Raw genomic sequence first — 23,980 nt, 5'->3', positions numbered from 1 at the left:
GAAGTAAAAGAGAGGAAGAGAGAGGAAAAGAAAACAAGAATAGGTCAAAGGAAATAAACAGCATTCCTAGTCAACCCATTGAGCATGGAGGGGGAGGCACACAGTCAGAATCTTACACTTCAAATCTTGGCGAGAGCTTAAGGATTTTTAACTTTTTAAAATTTAAAATTTAAGTGAAGCAAGCGAGAAGGAAGTAAAATCCTTTTTATGACCAGCTGTCCTTACTTTATTTTTAAAGGCAGGTTGCCAAAATTACTTAAAGGTTTCAAATGTTAGGTCTGATTCTAACAGACAGAGAACAAGTGGTACACAAGTCAGGACAGAAAAAGAGAATATGTACAAAATATTCCATGACTGCAGAAATTAAAAGCTTTAATCCCAGGATTATCATAATCTTATATGTAGTATAAACAGGATACATAGCAGCTTTGATACTGATTTAGTATGGGACAGTCACTCTAGTTTGAGTATCCAGACTGTGGGGAGAAGTGGCAGCTCCACGAAATCCATGGGGCTTGAGGAGTTTAAAATATTACAGAGAGTTAGGCCTTTTCCCATGAGAACAGTAAGGCTAATTGGATGTTCCCATGGACACAGCCTTGAGTTTTAAGGAGTACAAGGGCAAAGCTGTTTGACTGTGTGCAGGTGTTACATTCCTGAGTGTTTTTGCAAGAATATGTTTATATTGTGGGGGGGGGAAAGTAGAAGCGAGTAAACTGAATAAAAGCTGCTGCTTCTCTGAAGCAGCAGACATCCCTTTGTCTCATCACCCTGTTGTGTGCGTGTGTGTCTTCTTTTCTTCACGGACCAAGACCTATCGACATATACCCCACAACACCAGACCAAAGTACAGTGAAAGTAGGCAAAATCATTGGACACAAATAGCTCTGACAACCCCTACTGCAAGCTCCTCTTAAATCAAGCAGCAGCACAGGGTTCTACAACTGTGGTGGCTCAGTCTCAAAATAACATAAAATATACTAAGATTTAAAAAAAGATTTCTCAACTGTCATGAGTTTTGTTTATACCACATTTTAGAGAAAAGTCAGCTCAATATTTCTCTTGGTATTGCTTTCATATCTTTCTACCATACTAAGTTCATCTTTACAAAACTCAGAACTTGTACCATTTTACAACTTCCAAGACTCCGAGGGAGTTCTGTATGGATCTCAGCTCTCCAATGGCAGAGTGTAAACCCTTTTTGTCCTGGGATTTCACAAAAATACCAGGTTTACAATTTGTGACAGATCCAGTAAAATGAAATCCTTACTTTTCCCAATTCATGACAGAAAGGAATGGAAAAAAGCATTTGCCAATATGCTCTCTTATGGATTTATCTTCTATCTTTTAAAATCAACTGCAAACTCCTGCCGATTTCTGTAGTTGGATTAGATCACCAACCAACCAACCAACCAACCAAAAAATCCAACAAAAAAAAAAAAAAAGCAGAATTAAATGTTATCTCTCTATGTAGAGATTTCCATTATAAGAAAGAACTCAAAATCCAATCCCACCTTTAAGAATGAACAGCCCCACCTTCTCTTAAAAAGCCTTGAAAACTGGACCAGAGATACAAAAGGAGGTGCTCCAGAGTTTCAGACCTGGGAAAACTCACTGTGCCTCAAGACATCACCTCAAGACTGTCACATTTAGAACAGCTCTCTACCAAATTAAGTCTCCTACAGCCTGCCAGGTAAAGCTGTTTTCCAGCAGGGATGCCAGTTAATCAATCATCCATTCATCCTTTAGTCATGATTTTGATTACCTATAGCCATTTTCTATATTGACCAAGTATGCCATAGATCAGCAACTCCAGAAAAACAAAACAAAAAAAGGTCTGCACTCAGCCTTAAGCTGTTTCTCTTTCCTGAGCTCCCTATGGGTCACATCCTATACGAAAGTCCCAGCTCCCAGATCCTCATGCCTTTCTTAAGAGATTTGGTAATTAAACTGTTCACTTTCTCCATACACCTTACTACCCACATGTGGAAGTTCTCTTAGGGCTGCTCTTTGCTTAGTGGAAAAATAAACATATGCAAAAAGAAAAAGGAAAAGAAGGCAGCAACAAATTAGAGAAAAGTTTAAAAAAACAAAACAAAACAAAACAAAACAAAACAAAAAAAAACACAACAGGAGCAGCAACTGAAGCCTCTCGACACATGGAAAACAGATCATACTTTCTATCACTGGAATTCACCTCCTTCTCTCAGAACTCTGCTCACAAAAAGAACCTACTCTTCTAATAAAAAGATACTTTATATCTTTGGAACTTATGCAGAAAATTAGGAAATACAGAGGAAAAATCAAACTATTCTCACGGCATCTGCCAGTATTTGAAGAAAGCCTGAACAAGCATCTTCAATACCCTTCATTGCACAGTGCCTTTGAAAGCCACTTGTAGCAAACTGAATGCTAGGGTTTTCATGCTCAGCCTTACTGTAGCATGAAAAGGCAAGACAGCTACACTCATGACTAGTGTTTATTTTTATATTAAGTTCAACAAGAGCTTTTCTATACTTATGCATAAGAGCCTCTGAATTGACTGAAAATTTCCACCACGTCTAGCAGAGAGTCTAAGATCTGAAGGGCCTGGCTATTGAATTACAGGAACATTTGACACACAGCATAGAATCGTAGAATCACCTGGGTTGGAAGAGACCTCCAAGATCATCAAGTCCAACCCTTGATCCAACATCACTGTGGTTACTAGACCATGGCACTAAGTGCCACATCCAGTCTCCTCTTAAAAACCTCCAGGGACAGAGAATCCACCACTTCTCTGGGCAGCCCATTCCAATGCCTGGTTACCCTTTCTGTAAAGAATTTCTTCCTAATGTCTAACCTAAACCTCCCCTGACACAGCTTAAGACCATGCCCTCTTGTCTTGCTGATAGTTGCCTGGAAGAAGAGACCAACCCCCACCTGGCTACAACCTCCTTTCAGGGAGTTGTAGGTCTCCCCTGAGCCTCCTCTTCTCCAGGCTGAACAACCCCAGTTCCCACAGCTTCTCCTCATAGGACTTGTGCTCCAGTCCCTTCACCAGTCTAGTTGCTCTCCTCTGGACCTGCTCCAGGACCTCAATATACTTCCTGAACTGAGAGCTGGACACAGTACTCCAGGTGTGGCCTCACCAGCACCGAGTACAGGGGAAGAATCACTTCCCTCAACCCGTTGGCCACACTGTTCCTGATCCAGGCCAGGATGCCACTGGCCTTCTTGGCCACCTGGGCACACTGCTGGCTCATGTTCAGCTTCTTGTCAATCCAAACTCCCAGGTCCCTCTCTGTCTGGCTGCTCTCCAGACACTCTGTGCCCAGCCTGTAGTGCTGCATGGGGTTGTTGTGACCAAAGTGCAGGACCCTGCACTTGGCCTTGTTGAACCTCATCCCGTTGGAATCAGCCCAACTCTCCAGCCTGTCCAGGTCCCTTTGCAGAGCCCTCCTGCCTTCTAGCTGATTGACACTCCCCTCCAACTTAGTGTCATCTGCAAATTTGCTGATGGTGGACACAATCCCCTTATCTAAATCATCACTAAAGATATTAAATAGAACTGGGCCCAACATTGATCCCTGGGGGACACCACTAGTGACCAGCCACCAACTGTTTGCAGCACTGTTCACCACCACTCTCTGGACCTGGCCCTCCAGCCAGTTCCTAACTCTGCACAGGGTGCCCCTGTCCAAGCCGTGGGCTGCCAGCTTTTCCAGGAGTATGCTATGGGAGATGGTGTCAAAGGCTTTGTGGAAGTCCAGGTAGACCAAATCCACAGCCTTCCCCTCATCCACCAGCTGGGTCACCTGATCATAAAAGGAGATCACATTGCTCAGACAGGACCTGTCCCTCCTAAACCCGTGCTGGCTGGGTCTGATCCCTTGTCCATCCTGTAGGTGCTGTGTGATTGCACTTAGGATGATCTGCTCCATAACCATCTGCTCCATCTTGAATTCTTGTCTGAAAAAGTACCAGCTGCTTTCCTCAGTGACAAATAGGGGATGCAAGATGGTAAATCCACTAGTATTTCAAGTATGCATACACACAGTCAGGAGTTAGTAGGCATGATAGCTAGGTGGGAGAGGTAATGCCCTACCCGTGATTTAAACAGGGCCAAGCTAAAATGCCTGCTGACAGTTCATTCCACATGAGTGCCCTGCCTAACCGTTTAAGGGAATTCTGTCCCAAAGACTCAGGAAGAAAATTCAGAGCTCCTTACTAACCAGAGTGTACCAGAACATCAAAAATCAATACAGCAAATAGATAGCTTTATCGCAACCCAGCTAAACAATTCTGCTCCACCGAGAAATGTAAGCACCCCTCCTTAAATCAAACAGCACAGACCGCTTAGCTGTGCATGTAATAATTGCTCTTGAGCAACTGTTGGCATTTTTATTATAGAAGCAGCAAAAGGAGGCAACTTCTATTCAAAATGAGAGCATTAAGGAGATGCAAGCCAGTCCAGCTTTTGGCTTGCCAAGATGTCTCTTGGCACTTAATCACCCCAGTACTTGGGCTAGCCAAATGTTCTTCATTCCCTAACCAACTCAGCACTCAGAGAGGGGTGAGGAAGGAAGGACAGACAACAGTGTAGAAGAACATGTCCCTCTCATAATAAATTAGGAGAATTGCTGATAGAGCTGGATAGGAATCTCAGTCACTGCCTTTTTGGGGGACAAAAAGCAAACTAAGAAAAATGCCCAAGAGCCACTATTTTCTTTTCCTTGTTTTTGAGCATGTCTGATGGAAAGTCAAGGAAAAAGAGGAGAGAGAATAGAGAACTACAGGGCTATCAGAAAGAACATGAATTTGACCTCACTGTGGCATTATGCCAAAGTTTTTAAATTAGGAGATAGGTCTAAGATGGTTTTACCATTTTTACACACATATAACCTATAGAACCATTATTGCTTTGTTACAGCCTAAAACCAAAAAGGAGTACTTTATCCTTCTAGACTTTAAAGGTTTTACAGAACATTACAAGCTCATATTTTTCTCCTGCAGAAATTTCACATTCTCCACCTTCCTTTTTTACCTTGAAACAGCCAAAACATGGTTCAACATCACCACTGGGAGACAGATTTAAATTTGGGATAGGTTGAGCTCAAATCAGAAGTCCCTTACATTGCACATCATCCAGATGAAATACAATCCCCTGGCTTCAGGAAAAAGCTTGTCTTTGTCCTATAGGCCTTTCACCTGCAAGCTCAGGCTTTCCCTAGCTAACTGCTGCAAGAGAAAGCAAGATTCTGCAAGGTGTCCCTCACACACTCGGAAAGAGCAGAGGCTCCATTACAGGATCTCAGTGCCTCCAGAGATCCCAATTCTGCCCCACTGTCACCCTACAAGGTCAGGGATCTGCAGTTTGCCCAGCTGAGCTGGAGGTGGAGCTGATCAATTGACACAGCATTGCTCCCCAGCTGACAGATGGCCTCCCACAGGAAATCTGCTCCAAGTTTACCGATGCTGGGATAAGTATTGCCTCCTCCTCTTGCACATTTAACCCCTAATACAAGAAGGTTGGATTGCACATGGTGAAGGTACAAACACACTCACCATGAAACCTCCTCTTGAAGACTGGTGGCTAATGAGTGGATTAAAGTTTGCAGAGTTGGCACAGGGTTTAGAGAGCAACCAAGTACTATTGCCAACACTTCTAAGTTCTTCAGACTTGCAGGCAGGCCAGATCTGACCCAAAACTCAGTGGAGATGTGAGCCCTTGGCAAGGCTGCAGGTGACTCTCCCAGGAGCCCTCCTGCAGCTGCACCATTCAAAACCAATCACTGCCATTTAAGGAGCCATTTACCTCAGATGTGGCAGGAGAGGTCCGTAGGGAGCTTTTCTGACAAGTTCCTTCCTTACAGCCATTCTAGATTCCCCTGGCAAGCAAAAGCAATTACTGCCTTACAAACAGCATCTTACTATCCAGAGCAAAACTGATTCTCAGCAGGGGGCAGACCAGAGAATATTCATAAAGCAGGGGCATGCAAGATCCCCAAAAACAGTTGCAGCGGTCCAATCATCTAGAAGAACTGGCAAGCTTTCCACTGAGCCATGGTATTGACTTGGGGAGTGAGGATCAGCATGTTGGGTTTCCTTTGTGTAGCCTACCACAATGTTATCTGGTTCTATGACCCATGCTGGGCCATGAACAGATTTTTGCTACTGGTGTGAAGGTCCTTTAGCTCCAATCAAAGTGCCAGAACCCACGAAAGCCAGGTGTGTCAAGTTATGAGCAAGGAATTTGAGTAAGGAGCAAAAGCACTTGTTTGCTTCTTGGATTTGGAGAAATATACCATGTCATTGCAAAATGCCCTAGTCTGCTGTTTCCACACAGGTGCAGGAGAAATTCAATTTGTGCTACTCTGGGAGTAACCTGTTTTTGTTAGGCTTTTGCGAACATCAGTATATCTAACCCCATTTGCTGCTTCATTAAGCTTCGTGTGCAGCCATAATTTAACAACTGGGATCTGTCCTTCCTTTCCAGTTTGCAAAGGGGATCCTATCAGATCCTAATGACTCAGGCCACTATCACTTTCCAAAACCCTCTTCTCACCTTCCTGATTTAGAAGAAAAGCTGTTCATGTGTCTTTAGTACAGTCTTGATTTGCAAAATTCCTCCATGATCTACAGCGAAATCTTGTTTATACTTCAGCCCTGCCTACCACACAATCTGGGCAGGAGGGAAAGGAGCAAGCAAGCACCAAATAACTTCTGGGAAAACACAGGCTTTCATTTCCCTACATGTGCATTTCTTTTTTTCAAAATTGAGACACCACTGTGTACCTATTTGTCACAGTCCTAGTGGGATACTTGATTCACTGGGAGTTTTATTCTCCATGACGGAAAATGCCACAACAGTTCGTCTTATAATTAAATTTGCTATATTTCTGACTCCCGTTTGTTATAATATATCTGACAGAAAATCAAGATCTTTGTTGCTTAAGTGTTCATTTACTCCTATTTATTCTTACCACAAATGCATTTACTGCCTCAGGCTAGCCTACAGACAGGATCTTCTGCCTGTTCGGTTTTTTCTCCACAAATTTAATTTTTTTATTTAGTTTTCAACAATGCAATACAATAAAACTCTGTCTTTAATATTATGTGCTGTATCATGCTGTGTGAGTCCTTTCCTCGAATGCTTGCGGTAGGGACTATGAGAACATGATGACACTACATACCTAGTATAATGTCCTCATGGTATCTAGAACAGCATCTCTGCATCTCACACACACATACACAATCACATTTCCACAAATACACATATTCATAGCAAAACCTGCTCAAAGTAAAGTTGGAGCACGTTGAATTGTGTCATTTCTTAATCATTGCCTAGTTGATACTATTTAGAAGGATTTCAAAAGTTTCCTGTCTTACTGGAACAGGTTCCCTGGATTATTACTGATTTTGGCTTGCATAGCAGATCACCTCCTGCAATCCCTTCCCAGTGTTCTGAGTCACTGATGGATAGATCGTTCCAGGTGAAAATCCTCCAAGCTGCCCTGGGAGCATGCTGTCAGTAGGAAGTTCAAATTTGTTAGATGCAGAAATGTGGTTTACATACCCATATAATTTATCAGTTGCCTCCCTTGTTCTCATAATAGTTACTGAACACACTGGACTTATTTGAAAGAAGGATACATAGCTCAGATGATGGTTACAGAAATGGGTGGATGAGTGAAAGCAAGAGACACAGTTCAGTGTCCCCACTGATAGAAAAACAGGCAGGATATACTGTGATAAATTAATTAGGAGAATGATTGTTGACTCCCTAGATCTTCTCTGGAAGCTACAATCCCTGATGGTTACTAATTGCAATAACAAACCTAGAGTTGCTAGTGTAGTTCAGTTCTGTTACCCCGGTAAATGATAACAAATATTCCAAGATTCACATGTATAATTATATTAACTACACACATAAGTATCATCATATACCTATACCCCAGTCATGGCTTGGACATTAATCTCTCTGTAGCAGTGGAAACAGATCTGCTGTAGAGTCCTAACCCAGAGGCAACTGTCGAAGTGCTCTAGCACCAAAGAGTTCCTGAGAGCTGCAATAAAAAGGTCTCCAATTAAAGATGACTCAAGGGCTGAAAAAAAAGCTAAGTGATTTCCACTTTCCACTTAAAGGTCTTCAGAAATCATTCATTCAAAACCCTTTGCAGCAGAGGAAACACAAGATACCCTAGATTCTGTAATCTTGCTCTTGGTATTGTTTCACTCCATACCATATGCAGTTAATAAAACAGATGAAAGAATCAAACATTGCAGAGTGACTGTCTGGCATACACAATTCAGAGAAATTCAGTTGTCTGGCTAAAGAGAGGCTGTAACATTTGTGAATTTTATTAACAATCACTGATCAAAGCAGGCTAATGTATGATGCTATCCCGTACCAGCTTCTCAGAGCATCATATATGGATGCCAGCATTTTTCCACAGCAGAGAAATGGCAGTTAGCAAGCTGCCAGGATAAACAGTTTTCACACCAGGATTGTTACATTTCCATTTTCACCTCCGTATGTGTGTATTTCCTTGTTTGATGAGAATATATGGATGGATTAAACCACTGGCCACTCTGGGCAGATTCCGCCCACCAGGCACCATGTTAACACCATGCTGGCAGTTTAGCCAGCCCAGGACCAGTTTCTCTGTCCCAGCTCAGCCAAGCCCACTAGGCTGGCTTAATATCTTCACATCGCCAGCCCAAAACAGAGAAAAGTCAGACTGCCCCATTACTCATCCATCCGATTACATCATGGTGTTTGCCTGGGTCTTCTTTTCTGGCTGTCTTTCCATCCAGAGTAAGGACTGAATTTTGATTGTAAGCTGAATGAGATGACATTGATATAGCGTTATTAATCAATAGCAGCCATAAAACTATCCAGTACTCTTAAAAAAGTCCAGTCACAGTATTTGGCAAGATCTCATTGAATAAATTTCTCAAATCAACTATCCAGGGTGAAATACTATTTTGTTTTATCATTTCTAAATTAACTGCTCATCCATTTCATCAAGTATGCTTTTGGTCTCTTATTATGAGCAAACCTTAATATAAGCTAAACCTCTAAAGGTTCACGGAGTCTATTTAGATAAGTCCTGGAAGTCCAGCATTGCATCCAATGCCCTCTGAGCCTCTCAGGAGCTTAAGCTCTTTTCTCACTGTGGCCCAGCTGTAGACAGGTCAGCGTGTGTTCTGTGAGTGCCTCCATTCCTCTTCTGTTTCATAAAGCAGTGACATCTCCTCTCTCAAATTCTGCCTTGCTTATTTAATCATTAACCTTCTGCAGGCTAAGCTGTTAGTTGTTCTATGTCCTAACAGATGGCACCTGCAATCCTCATGATGCCAAGTTCTAGTCAGCCTTTATGGGCAGAGTGAAGTTGGCTGTGCCTATGCTCTTAACTGGATGGACTACAGCTGAAGCAAAGTAGTCAGTTTAAAGTAATATTGTGTCAAGACTTCATCTTTTCTCATAGACTGGCATTATTGACCAGTTTAGATAATTTTTAACATACTGATATAACTTTTATACCCTTTGGATCAGAGTTGGCTTGCCTTAGAGGGCAAGTGAGCAAGCAACTGAAGGCAAAGTCTGTGTAGATGTGCCCTCTGCTTTTCTTAAGGCAAGGAGCAAGGAAAAGCTTCAGCCTCATCCATCCTGGCCAGCAGTAAATGGGCAATTCTGTTACTCAAAAGAAAAACAAAACTAAACAAAATGCTCACTTAAAACAGGAGATCTCTCTAGCAAGTGGACCAAGAGCTGAGTTCTGACTAGATTTCACAGACTCCATGTGGCAGGATAGACCCGCCCTGACAAGACCTAAAATCCAGTCAAGCTATCATGCAGGATCAACTGTTGGAGCCAGAGTGTTGTCTTGGTGTTAATTATGCTAAAACCACCTGGTTCATCAAACTTTGAATACACACTCTGCTTTTTGAGTCTGATTTGACAGATAAGCTCATAGCTGGCTTTTAAATGTGTGACTAGCAGTCAATCACTTTATACTAAGAAAGTCCAGTCCCCTCTCATGCAGTCAGGTTCTTCTAACATAACCTTTCTTGAGTGTATTGGTGGAGATTCCTCCCTTGGCTGGGGACACCCTCCAAAGTTACTCAAGGTTGAGAGAAAGAGATATCCCCACGAACGCTGGTGTGGGTGACTTACATGAGATCTCTCCTTAATAATTATTTCTTTTTGCTAGCTTTAATATAACTGCTTTGATAATTGCTTTGTTACAGTGCACTATACTACTTTATGCTATACTATACTCTACTATTAGATTTTCAGTGTTTATATTGTGTAGTAAATAGTTCTAATTAAGATATTTTGTCTGGTCATTTGTATAAAATAAATTATTTATTTTATATAAATATTCTCATTTTTGCCAATCATTAAAACCTGCAGGACAAAAGTTGTTTAATCACATCTCTATAATTCCTTTAAATTTAAACCGTTAACACAGTCTGAGGTTAAGATAGGATTCAGCTGCACCTAAAACCTTCTCTGAAAAGGAGTTTAGAAAGCGACTCCTTTCTGTACCTTGAGAGTCACCGGCAAGGCTTTGCTTTTTAATAACTTTTTCTAAGCCTTCCACTCCCACCCGAGACACTCCAGATTTCCCACTGCCTCATTACCTGGCTCCCTTTTCTCTAAGAGGGTCATAATTGATATTCTGATCTATGTCTCAAAGAAGATTAAAAAAAAAGGGGGGGGGGGGGAACCCACACCAAAAAGCAATCCTGCCCCACCGTGGCAGCGAAGTTTCCGTGGCAACCGCGGACACGAAATGCCGCGCGGCCGTAAGCTCCTGGCCGCCGACCGCACCGCGGCCCGCAGCGCTGCGGAGCCCGGCCCGGCGCGGCACAGCACGGCATGGCCCGGCACAGCACGGCCTGGCCCGGCACAGCACGGCCCATCGGCGTTGGGGCTGTGAAGAGTGGGGCTGTGCGTCGCTACTCAGACCACAAAGCGTGGCTCATCACCCGACAGCCTGCTGGGACTGCAGAGGTGCTGGAGAAGGGGACTGATGGGAAAGAAGTGAGCTCACCTTTTCTCCTCCTGAGCCTCGGAGTAAGGATTCAGCCATTTCATACTCACAGCTTTCTGAGACCGTGAGGATCTACGCTACCCTCTGCAGAACCCTCCAAATCAGACTCTATCACTTTGGAAAGGAGGTGCTGCTTGCTCAGAGTACACTTCCTTCCTGCCCTGGGCTCTCCCAGACCTCACTCACCCCAGCTCACTTCAACCTGCGTTTTACAGCAAGAGCTGGGACAGGAGCAATGTCAAATCCTTGCTCTGTTGATGTTGGGGTTTGGAGATGTAACAAGAACTGATAGTATTTACAACGTAGAACCTACAGATAGCTGAGCCAAGTGATTTAAAGAAACAAGAGGGGAACTGAAGCAGCCGGCCCTTAGTTTTTACCAGGTGCATTGTCTTGAAGAAGTTCACAGGGGGGTCACTTAGAACTTTGGGGAACGTCAGACAGCAAAGACCACCAAGATTCTCAATGAAGACCCTCAGAGACCTTATAAGGATATGCATATGTGCTAATAAGTGTTGGGAAATGTCATGAATATGTAACAGGAATGCAGGGAACGAAAAATAAATAATAATGTAATGCTGACATATAAACTGTAGTGAAGATGCCTCGGTGGGCATTTGGCAAAGTGATGACCAGTGCACCCAGTGCCAATTAAAGAATGCCTTTATTTCTAAAACCCACGAATTGAGTCTCAGATGTTTCTTTTAAGTGCCAGTTTTAGGCAACACTCTATACCAGGAAAGAAGGCAGCTCTGTGTGGTTTCATTTTAAGAGGGATTTTACCACCTGCCAGAACAGTAAAAATAGTCTCAGCATAAAATGAAAAAACAGTACCCTGGTCCATGCTGCTGGCAAGCATGTCTCATTAGCATAGAATGTATATGTCTGCACCAGGCAACAGGAGGCACAGAAACCATGAACTGGCCCTAAGGCATCTGTTCATCAACACTGTGTGGAAACTCCAGGTCATGTCCACTAGAGTTGCCAAGTCAGAAGAGCTAACTAGTTCAAATAGCAGTCTGCACCATCCTGGTAACTCATTCTGGTTTCAGACCTAGCTGGAGATTCTTGAAGCCTGAGGAGAAGAACCAGAGATGGATTCCTGACCTACTGGACCCAGATCCTGGTTTAGCCCCTGCTTTGGAAAGCTATTGTATCACTGAAGTGTGTTATGAGAGTCCTTGGCTGGAACAAGCAATATGGATTTTAATATTGCAGCCTCCCTCCCTCATGCTTGAAGACCTGATCCCCATTAGAGCTTGCTTCGGCCATAGTTAAGTTACCTCTTGTACTCCAGGGTGGATGAAAGCATGGCAGCACCTATCTTCTCTCTACCAAGCTCTCCTTCCTAAACAACCAGTAAGCAGTGCCCCTGTAGGGAAGCTGCTGTCATGCCTGTCTTGCTTATTGAATTGATTCACAAAGTTTTAAATGATTATTTATTCTCCTCTTCCATAGTGTGGAAACTGTGAGACCAATAAACCACATGGAGTTATTTACACAGATATTACAAAGGAAAGAAGTTTCCTTCTCAAATGTTCTTCTTGAGCTCCCATCTATTGTCTCAGAAACTCAACAGGAAGTTTCCTACAGCTTTACAGACAAAAAATCTAGCAAATATATGAAGTCCCCTGCGTGCACACGTGATCATCCAAACATATGCAGGATCTTCTGCCAAATCCGCAGCTGCTGAATTATTTTTTCCTAGTATTTTTCTGTTGGGATCATAGCTCTTTCATTCCTTTTCTTTGCCCTGATGATTAATAGCTGTTTGTCATGGCCCTTGCTGTTATGAGACTGCGAAAGAAATTGTGGCAAACTCCCTTTTGATGGAAAAGCCATTTCTGAACTCAAGGAATTGGAAATTATTCTTGGTAAAAGACTGGACCACAGGAGACTTGCAGAGCTAGAGCCTGAAATCTTCCCCATAGTTCCTGAAGTACTTCACAGTCATGGTTGCAACAGTGCCTGGTGATGTTAAGACCATTATATCCATCTCTGTGATCTAGGCATGAAAACATTTACACTCCTCAGGGTTTGACGAAGAGGATTTGGGAGAAAGAATTGGTTCATCTGACTTTGCAATAAGGGTGCTATGAGTTTCAGTTCTGTACTTGTTTTTGATTGGGTGATGAAAATCAAGGAGCCCATTTCCAGTCAGTTTAACTCTGTGCTGAAGCACACATGATTAAATTCACTTTTTTTCTATACTTACCTGCACATTAATAGAAGGTGCCATCTATATATTCACTATGCCCTTGGCATGACTTAACAGCAACAGTACAATAAATAAGATACTCTTTTTGTACTTGAATTCAAATTTTTCTATCTATATTAGACTTTGTACTTTTTTAAACAAAACCCATGGCTGAGACTGAATTGTCATATCCTTTTCAAGATCACACACGCACATGAGACACTGAGATTTCTGTCGAGGATCAGCACAGCAGAGAAAGGGAATGATGGAGCAGCAAAAGACTTTGCCTCTGCTGGCCATTAATAATAAGAGTAACAAAAGCATCTAAGAGAATAAAATCCAAAGTGAGATGTGTAAGGTATAGAAATAGCTCAAAGGCAAAGCCGATGCATCTTGTTTTCCTGTATCTCCCATCTGTCCTCTTTCTTCACCACACACTCTGGCACAGTGGGGCAGTGGGAAGTAGATGTAAGCATCAGCAGGAGCTACAGCAAGCAGGGGAGAAACGAGCTATTCAGTCTGAACATTGCCTGGCTAGGGCCCGTGATAAAAGATGAACAAACGACCATATGAGAGGGGAAGGAAAAAGTCATGTCCAGCACTGCACTGACCCGACTCATTTTCTATCTTCCTGCACTCCAGACTCCTCAGTGCATGCGGGTGTGTGTCTGTCTGTCTGTATACATATATACAAGTGCATGTGTGCATAGGCAATTACATGCAGGATGTCTCAAGATATGCAAATTGTCTCATCTCCAATATGCCAGCTACACTCTAACTCAGGCTGGCAGCACCTGAAGTGGATTAGCATCTGACAATGATCCCTATGAAATAAGGTGATGGTGCAGTCCAGCCTTACTGAAGAGCAATGTCTACATCACCACACATGCATTCAGAGCTAATTAAGCCTCTAGTTAATGTTCTCAGAGAGAAGCCATGGACTACACTGGCTGCTTCACTACAGAGCCCTAGGCACAGCCCAGAGGAAGAGAGCTTCAAATTGTGGGCGAAAGCACTCAGGACATGCTCTTAACACACTTTATTCTTCCTGACAAAATATAGTCCTTCAGGACTCACCTTCCATGGAGGCAAGTATTCATCTAATTAATATACACCAAGAGGATCCGGGTTAAAAAAAATAATCAAATTCGTCTTTCTTTTAGGCAGGTCATAAGAGGGAATACTTGTGGGAAGGGCTTAGCCACACAACAGTTTATTTCAGGGTGCAGATAGGCAGTTCTGGAAGCTGATACAAAGTCATCACTCTGGTCTTCTACCTTCAAGATAAATTTTTTTTACTAGTAGGAAGTGCCTTTTCTCTTTTTCATATAAAACCTCTGAATATCTCCTCCTGAGAAGTACTGAGCTGAAAAAAACTTTCCTTCAAGGCCAGTGGCTAGTGCAAGGAGCTCAACCTTTTCATTATCTCAGTGCCTGCAGGATGTGTACGTTCCTACACTGGGTCTGCACTACATAGAAGCCTGCAGCAGTAGCTGTGCACCGTTTATCTCAGAGTACATTCTCCTCTTCTATGTGGTAGGAGTAGAAGAAGCAGAGTTTAAGAGCTATGTACGTTTACTATCTCGGTGTCAGCGCTCTTCAAGCCATGCAGCCTTGCAGAGTGGGCAAGCTTGGTGAATGAAGCACACTGAATGGAAGATATCAACCCAGTGCTTTACAGCTCATTTGGTATCAAACTGCTCTTGTTATGTCACTCAGCAATTTCTAAGGGCTGATAGTAGATCTCTTTCTGCTTTGATTCCTCAGGCTAATCCCACTAACTTCGAAGTCCCGTCGTACACTCTAGGTGGAAGTGAAAATATGTTCAGGCATGTATTCAGTGCTTTCAGCAGTAGGCTATGGACAAACCTCTCTATTCATCAGTGGAAAAACATAGCCTTTCCAGGTACCCCTCACTGGCCTTCCCACAGAATCTCTCTTTATACTGTAACTCTAGGATATCCAAGGAAGGAAAAGTATGCAATATTTTAACATATTTGTAGGTTTTACAATGTACATACTTCATCCCTACATAAAAGGCTGAGGATCCTAAATCTTTTTTTTACAGGGAAATTTACAAGGCTGGAAACTCATATGAGTTCCCCTTCAGCTGTCTTCCGGGGGGCACTTTGCACAGTCCATTGATAACTTCTGTGTTTCATTGGTATTCATCAGCTGTTGGGTCCCCAGAAGATTTTCACTTCATTCCAGAAGCAATAGTATGTCTGTTTCAACAGTTTAATCATACAAGCCCTCCTGGCCTTGGACTCTACCTTTCTCAAGGCTCCTCTAAACAGGGCCATTTACTTCCTTACACAAAATCACTTGCGTGTCTTGGACTTGGACAAAGGAAGCCCACACTCCTCTAAGCACACTGACAGCAGCATTTTAACAGTGCACAATGATGCTGCGCAACAGTTTATAGTCTAAACTTAACATGAACAGCATTTCTGAGGGAAGCAGCTGGAGGACTTTAAGCAGGCTGGTCATAATCCTTCTTGCTGGGATATGGACAGTAGACATAAATCAGTTCCATTGCTGGGGAATTTTGCTAGGGGATTTTTCAGGACTGTAAGTGGGCAACACCTTCGATCGTGCAGTTTGCACCAAACCACCTCCTCAGATTTTAACAGTATCTTGCAGTCCTTATGGACTCAGAAGGTAGATTACTGCCTCTTGAGGTGCCAAGAGCTTTTGCTACAGCTTCTAGGTTTCCCTGAAGTGCTCCCCTCTAGGTACTGAATGAGCTAGAAAATTTTTCTTCTCAGCTGATGCTCACAGTGCAGAGTGAATCCAATAAACGAGGTATCTTTGCTCACCCATTTTTGCATAAGCTTGTTTTAAGCACACTGTACAATTGCTTCAATTGCCCAGCAATAGCCTTCTCACATCTTCAGACCTCTCAAAACATGTCTATATTGTATAATGCCACAGCCCTACCTCAGAAATGCCAGAGCTAACCTGAACAACCTAATTAAACCCACAAGGCACAGCAACACCTTGCAGAAGTATTAGCTTGGATCCCTGAAGCTGAAGAGTGGTTTCAATACAGTCCCTGACCTAAATTTGTGATGATATGATATGATTTTACCACTCCTGGAGCTAGCCTGTTGGGTGCTACCTAAGGGTCCACACATCAAGCTATGACCTTCTCAAGACTCCCTCCCTCCCTGCAGCATCTAGGCACCCAGTATCTCAGAGCGCTTCGCACAACAGCTGCCATGTGGGAGACTTACCCTTGCTGCCTGCTCCTCAGGCTCCCCTTGCCCTCATCACTTCAACAGAGGTTGTTCTCCATGCCCAGGGAACAACTTAAACCTTTTCTTCTTGGTGCCTTCTCCTACACCCCCAGGCCCCAGGGGTCCCTCCACATCAGCTCCTCTCCCAAGCCACTGGGCACAGGGCAGTCACGACCGCACTAGGACAGGGGCAGCAGGAGGCCAAAAGGACAGCAGACAGTGGACTCACATCCACGTACACGCGCATTCCGATTAGGATCCAGCTTTGTTTCCATGGCAACGTGCAGAGCCACGGCAGCACGGTCCCTTCCCTCACACAGCGGTGGCAGCCGTGCTCAACACCGCTAAATCCTCCCACCGCCACTACCTTCCGCGGCCAGGGCTGCTGGCAGTGACCCTTCGTGTGCCTTCCAAAGCCCGACAGATTAGGGCTCACAGATTTCCCGCTCATGATGTGCCTGCCAGAAACCGGCAAATAAAGATGCACCAAGTAATAGCAGTGACAGAAATAATACCTCCCATCACAGACGAGCTATAAACCCCTTAGAACAGCATTACAGAGAAACACTTTTTCTTTCCTAGAAGCTGGCAAGGATAAGCAATGGAGTGCAGTTCAGGGAATTAAAAGAAGAGATTTTTTTTCTATGTGCAGGTAGCTCCTTAGTACACACCCAAACAGTCAACACTCCTCTGGGTCAATGCCACTTACAAGCAAAGCCAACTCCACCTTTCAGAACAGGCTGTCCCACATAGCCCACCTTCCTGTGGGACGGCACTAATAGTCTTTCCAAAAAAGGACATCGCCAGACTGCTCTGCTTGGCCCCCATGGTAGGGAGGGAAAACACAAGAGAACAGCTGAGACACTGGGTCTGGGAGCTCGCACCCTCCTCAGCACCTCTCCAGGGAGAGGCATGTTAGACATGGCCAGATGTTTCTTCAGGCCTTCTGCAGTCAGAAAATCTAATTGTCAGCTTAGAATTTAATCACAAGTAGGACTGAAGTGCTCGAGATTTCTTTGCCATTTCTACTACATATCTTAAGGGTTGTCTGCTGAGGAATGGTTAGGAAAATTAATCCAAATTACTGAAGTTGTGAGTTTAGCATGAATTCATTAAATCACATTAGCCTTGAATGGACACAGTTCTTCCAAATTAAAGCAACCCTTAGAAGAAAATTGAACTAAACTGATTTAAGGTCCTTTTAATTCTGAAGAACAGAGTGCCTACATGGGGTTTGATATAATTAAGGAACAGCAGTCTGGAAGGGATGTCCCAGCCCTGGTCTCCCAGACAGCCTTTCCATTTACTCTTTTCAGGAACCAATCATGCTCTCAGAGAAGAGGAGTTAGGTTTCTTGCTTTCCCATGAGATTTGAAAGTTGCTGTACTGATGACTTTCTGCTGAAGGCCTTTCCTAGCCAGTCAATACTTAGTAGCTCTTTACCTTGAAGAGTGCTTCTACTGTCAGGGTATTTTCACCTCACTCTTGTTTTAATGGAAGGCAGCCTTTTATATTTTCTCAGATCACATTTTGCCAGGTTAGATAAGTTACACTGCCTTACTCTCCTCTTGTAAAATGTGTTCTTCCCTCCCTCTATCAAGCAAATATTTTTCTGACTTCATTTTGCTTTAATTGGGATAACTGGAATTATATGCAGAATTATACACAAAGGAAATTACAGTAGAGACTTCTACAATGATACTGACACTTCCCTGCCTTGGCAGGGAATATCCTGCCTGGCACCTAGGAATATAATTGCCTTTTTTGCTGATGTCTCATAGTGAAGGCTCAGTTATCACATCAGCAAATAATACTCCCACTTTTTCTCTTTTTCATTTGCTTCTAACTGTTAATCCCATTGTTTCTAGGATCAATTAGGGGGAGTAACAAAGAATCTTTCTATACAGGTTAGCATACTGTGCATAGTCGTCCAGACCAGCAGGAAGAAAGAGAAATATGTTAAGTGTTGCACTCTCCAAACAATTTCTGTTGCCCATGTCCTTCAGATCTAGTGTGGTTCTACCACGTGACCCCAAAACAGGCACTGTACAGCTGTCTATCTGCATGTTCCCAGACTCCACACTGGTGCATTTCAGCTTACTTCTATATGGTAGTCCTAAAGAATGTCCAGTTCTTCCTGCTTGTTCCCTATTACACTTTGTGTTGTTCACGCTATACTACTCCCAAGTGTGCACAAATGTCCTTATGAAAATGATCCCTCACAGTTCTACACCATAAACCAGAGCCAAATATTTGGAAACATTTATAGTTTGGTGGTTTAGATTGTTCCAGTTTAGCCACACTACATCTCATTTCTGAGATGAGAGGAGGGAGCGAGGGAGACAGATTAGAAACAGGTAACTAATGGAAGTGAGAAAATCAGGTCTCCCATTCAGACAAACACTACCCATTGCAGGACACAAGCACATTAACAGCAAGTGTCACATGTATACAGCCAGTTTAAAATAAAAAACAATCTTCATACAATATATGTCCAAGCTGGGGACTATATTACTACAGGAAATCATTGCACTGAGCAGCAGAAAGAAGCAAAGAGGTAAATTATTAGGTTCTGATTCAATAAGCTATTATTGCCATTCAAGATGATGTTTACTGAGGACCAGGTTACCTTGCTGTAAAATTAGGCTTTTGTCCTAGTAATTTAGGCCCTTTAAAAATATTAATTCACATTTTTTTTACAGAATTATTTATGCCTGGCTTGTCTGTGTTTGTTTGCTATCAGTGTTCCCATATAGGAGTTTTATCTGCATATTCATGTATGAAAATGTGCAAAAACTTGCAGAAGTGTACATCTTCCATGTTCATATCCAAGTATTCAACCCAGAAGTGCTTGTGTGCTCATTCAACAAGAGAATAGAAACAATACCAAATAGATCTCTCTGGCCAACCATAATTAAGTAAAGCAGTCTGTATCAATCCATAGAGTAAATATTTTCCAAGAAGTTCACTGAATAAATGCAAATAAATTTGTGGAAATTATGATCTGCACAATTGATATTCCATGAGCACAAAAAGAAGCTAAATTCACTGAATAAATTATGTGTTGTGAATTAGTCCTCCAGGTCAGCTTTTACTACAGCCAGATTATTAGAGTGGATGGATAATTTAGCATCAATAGTACTATTTTTTTGTTCTGGGTACTGCTTAACATCAATTAAAAGACAATGTCCCTGGTTTTGGTTTTGGATTTTTTTTTTGGTTAGTTGTTGGGTTTTGCTTTGTTGGTTGGGTTTTTTGGGGGGGGTTTTGTTGTTTTTTTGGTTTGGTTTGGGGTTTTTTTTACAGAGGCAGAAAATAAACTAAACAAACAACTTTCCTGGTGTCAGTGTGTGCCTAACTTTCCACTGTGCACCAGCTCAGCAGATGGGAGGAAATACAACCCACATCCCTGAACAGCCAGCTAGACCCTCCTTCCAACAACACCACAAGAACTAGTTAGGATGTGATTCTTCACACACATCTCCAGTCCCTCTGTATGAGAAGATGGCTGCTTTGAGATGCAGAAAGTAGGGATCCTGTTATCTTAAAGCAACAGGCAACAGTTACTGTTTGAAAGTGTCTCACTACATTTAATGGACTAGTGAGCACTAGACTTTCTCTTTTAGAACAGGTCCTTTGGGAAAATCCATTATTAATTGTGATCTCTTCTGTAGTGTCACCAAACTATGATGTTCAGCAAACAATACTCCAGTCTGAGGGGTAAGTTAGTTAATTGGAGAGCTAGAAATTATATTGAAATCGGTCCGTTACCACGAAATAATTTGGGAAATAACCTGCAAGATCTCTCCTCAAAACAACTCCTTCAGTGCCACATGCATGACTGTTGCAGGAACAACAACAAACACTGTTGCAGGAGGGCAAAAGGTTTAGGAGATCTGAGCTGCTCACTGCCTCCCAGGGGACTTTCTTGGAGCAGGGGTAACACAGTGGCCCAAACCAAGGGAAAAAGGAGGGTAGCTGTAGGGCAGCCTTCCTTCGTGATGTGCCTGGGATGGTAACTAAGAAAGGAATTTTGTGCTGCAAAAACCATTAGTTTGGCAACTTACACCAGCCTCGGAACTATTCCGGTTAAAATAAACAAGGCCATTTCCTGATAATTTTACTAAAAAGAAAATCCTAAGCTCTCCAAGTTCTGATGTAAAGCCATGGGTTAGTGCTTGTCCATTCCTCTCTTCCCCAGGTGCTGTGCTGCTGCCACACGCGAGATTAACAAGGAGGTTATATTTAAACTTCCAAGAGGAGCTGCTGTGCGATTATGGGTCTATTTAAAATCCTCCGGGCAGCTGCAGTACATAATAACAAGTCAGCGGGAGGGAGGGAGAGAGTGGAAGGAGAGGGAAAGGAGGGGGGTCGGGAAAACGTCACAGATTGTCTCCGAAAAATTGATTGCCAGAAGACGGCAGGGGGTGCAGTCAAGTTAAAGATGCCCCCTGCAGGGAATGAAAGGGAGAGGGGGTCATGCGAGAGAGGGGCCAGCATCGGAGGAGTGCGTTGACATCGCCAGGGGGATTGGAGAGGCTGGCGTGGAAAGCTGCCAGACCTGAAACCTCACTGCCTCGGGCAAGGACGTCATTCCCTTAAACCCACTCCGCTGGCTCTGGAGGGCTCTTGTCACACGCCACTGTATGCCTGTCCAGGCATCCTCAGATCATAGGCGTTTGAATGAGTACTAGATTCTTCTCCAGGCTGCCCATGCACACACCTCACCCTTAGGCCAGCACAATACTACCCCCAAGAAAACACCACTCCAGGGCTTTACCCAGTCCTAAGTTTTACTATATCACTTGGGACTGTGTTCCCCTGTCTAAATTGCAACTAAAGGAGTGTTTCCTCATGAGTCCAGAGCAGGGACTCAGCTCTTTCTGCCTCACCATAAATCACATTTTATGTTTTATTTTTTTTCCCCCAACCTCCTCACCAGCTGCCTCCCCTATCTTCTGTGATCAGGGAATGGACAAAATGGGCTGAGGCCGCCCCAGCTGCTCACTGACAAACATTCTCAGTTTGCAGTGACACCAGAGCTCAGCAACATCATGTCTGGCGAGATCCCACAGGTGAGACCTGGGGCAGGTGAGGTGGCAGCAGCAGTGGCTGGGCAGATGGACAAGAACCATTTCCCAGCACTGCAGGAGGCTGTGCTGATGGCACCAGCCCTGGGCTAGGCTGAGGAAAGGGGCTCTCAGCACTCCATATCACTGAAGGATGAGGGCTAATTCATTCTTCATTGCAAGGGTGAGATCTTTCAGCCACAAGTGTATTTCAGGTAAGTCCCACCACATTGCACAGTCTCACATCTAATGATTTCCTTTTGATGGTATCATAACCTCCTGCCTGACTGACCTCGCCTAACCAACTGAATTTCCATGTCCTTTCAAAGACTTGCTGCAATCCAGCCAAGATGACTGCATTTCAGTGCTGACTGGAGCCTTTGCGATGCAGTCTATAAAACACTTTGGAAGCTTTCCAGAGGAAAGAAGCTCGAGAAACATCAGTCATAGCAGTCCACACATATTCTCTGATACTGTCCTTTGTGACTCCTTCCTCCTCTTCTTTCTTCCCCATCCTCCCATCCCTACACAACCACTTTCAGTACTGGAGGTTGATGCTATCAGGCAGAGAAAAAGTGTCTCTCCAGAATGAGATTTGCCTCAATTTCCATCAGCAACACAGAAGAGGGGAAAAAAATGTCCAAATTAAGCTGCTTGATTACTGAAATTAATCTTGTCACTTAGCATCCCTGTTCCACAGAACGGGGCCTTTGATTAGCCTCCTTGTTTCAGAATATTACAAGCAGGCGTTCATTAAGCAGAAGGCAACTCCTCTGCAGGGGGAGAGGGGCAGATGATTCCAAAGGGAAGGCTGCCCCCAGGATAAGAGATGCCCCCAGCTTTGCCTGCATCCCTGGCAAGTGAGGGGATGCTGTTCTGACAACACAGCCAGGGCCCCCCAGGGATTTTCTAAGATCCTCTCCCCAACATATGACTATGGACCATCCTGTCATAGGCTTGGTACTTATAAGGCTGACAGCTCTTGTAGCTCTTGTAGCAAGTTATCGCTTGCTGTTACCATCATCCTGACAGCCCTCAAAGGTTGTAAGGTGCTACGTCCCTCCTGTCTGGCTCTGAGTGCTAAGGAAACACAGATGGATGGGGAGCATTCCCCAAGGCAACCAATGGAGCAGTGGACCTGCACGTGGGACCTTCAGCACCTGCACTTCCCTCTCTGCTTCCTCTCCATCTCCATGCAGCATCACAAACCACACAGCTGCAACTTTGCACATCCATGCTGTCACAGGCAGCTTTGTGCTTTTCCAGTCCATAGGGCACATGCTCAGAAAACAGTGCCTCACTGTAAGCATGGGCTGCTCTTGCTGACCTGACACAGTGTGCTGTACTTGCTGGGATAGCTGAAGGGAGAGCGCAGAGTGGTGGGATGACTCAGAGATGCTCTTGCAGCTCCCAGGGAATTTAAGATTGATACACCTTGATACAGGCTCCTAGGAGGTGGCATCCAGGAGCTTCAGGGCCCAAAACTGGCACTGCTTGTGCAGAAGTGGGATGAGAGAGGGTTGCCCCCTGTGGTGTCTTCTGACTCTTGCCTCCACCAACCAAAGGGTGTTTGGACATTGCTACTGGCATAGGGACACACTCAGCAGCATTCCAGGCAAATTACCGGTAAATTTTAAGTAGGTTAAACTGATTGCTGGCTTTCAAGCTACACTGGTCAAAGTCAGCCAGCACTGAAAGGTTATAAAATCCAAGATCAACCTTTATGCTATCTTCCTTTTCCTTTCTATGCAAGTGGTATTTCTGGTATTGCAGACCTAATGATCCCAGTATTGCTATTAAAATTGCTGTATTGCAGTCTCCATGTACCGCAACATAGTGCCCATGCTCCATCCTGCAGAAGAAACACAGATCAGAGGCAACACGAGGGTGAGGCCTATCTTAGCTTTTAAGTATAAGCTTTTTAAGGCTGTTGATCTGGAAGGTGGCAAAATTTGGCAGTTATCTAACCACTTTCACCAGGGGGCCTCAAATTAATTTCCAGACATTAGCTAAATTTCACAGTAGCCCAAATCCTCCAAGGACTTGCTTTCACTGACCAGAGAAGTCAAACTTGCCCAGCCTATGGGGAGGTATCATTATTATCTCTGTTCTATAGTTTGGGAAACTGAGGCATGGGGAACCAAAGTGATTCAGAGAAAGTCATGAAGATGAGCCAAGAGTAGAAGAGAGCTTTTCTTGTTTTGGGTCTTCTTTAGCCCTCTGCATCCCCACTCTTTGCAATACAACCACTCAGAATCACAGAATCAGTTAGGTTGAAAAAGACGTCTGAGATCATCAGGTCCAACCTCTGACAAACCACCACCATGTCAACTAGACCATGGCACTAAGTGCCACATCCAGTCTTTCCTTAAACACCTCCCTGGGCAGTCCATTCCAGTGTTTAGTCACCCTTTCTGTGAAGAAATTCCT

General features: G+C 43.7%; 1 protein-coding gene across 5 annotated transcripts in view; it reads right to left on the bottom strand.

The window, feature by feature from the left end:
• Positions 1-23,980, bottom strand: part of GRIN2B (glutamate ionotropic receptor NMDA type subunit 2B) — a 212,570-nt gene that overhangs the window by 123,555 nt on the left and 65,035 nt on the right. Inside the window, exon 1 of one of the 5 annotated variants that reach the window (XM_027664337.1) lies at positions 16,479-16,663. The exons of the other annotated variants lie outside the window; for them this stretch is intronic. The gene's annotated coding sequence lies outside the window, so the exon portion shown is untranslated. Of the gene's footprint in view, positions 1-16,478; positions 16,664-23,980 lie in introns of those variants that run through there. 5 annotated transcript variants of the gene reach the window in all.

This window comes from Corapipo altera, unplaced genomic scaffold (assembly GCF_003945725.1).
Source record: "Corapipo altera isolate COAL_440 unplaced genomic scaffold, ASM394572v1 1, whole genome shotgun sequence".
In the NCBI taxonomy this organism is placed as follows: Eukaryota; Metazoa; Chordata; class Aves; order Passeriformes; family Pipridae; genus Corapipo; species Corapipo altera.
Note: the sequence above shows the minus strand (reverse complement) of the source record. Positions and strands in the feature narration are given on the sequence as shown.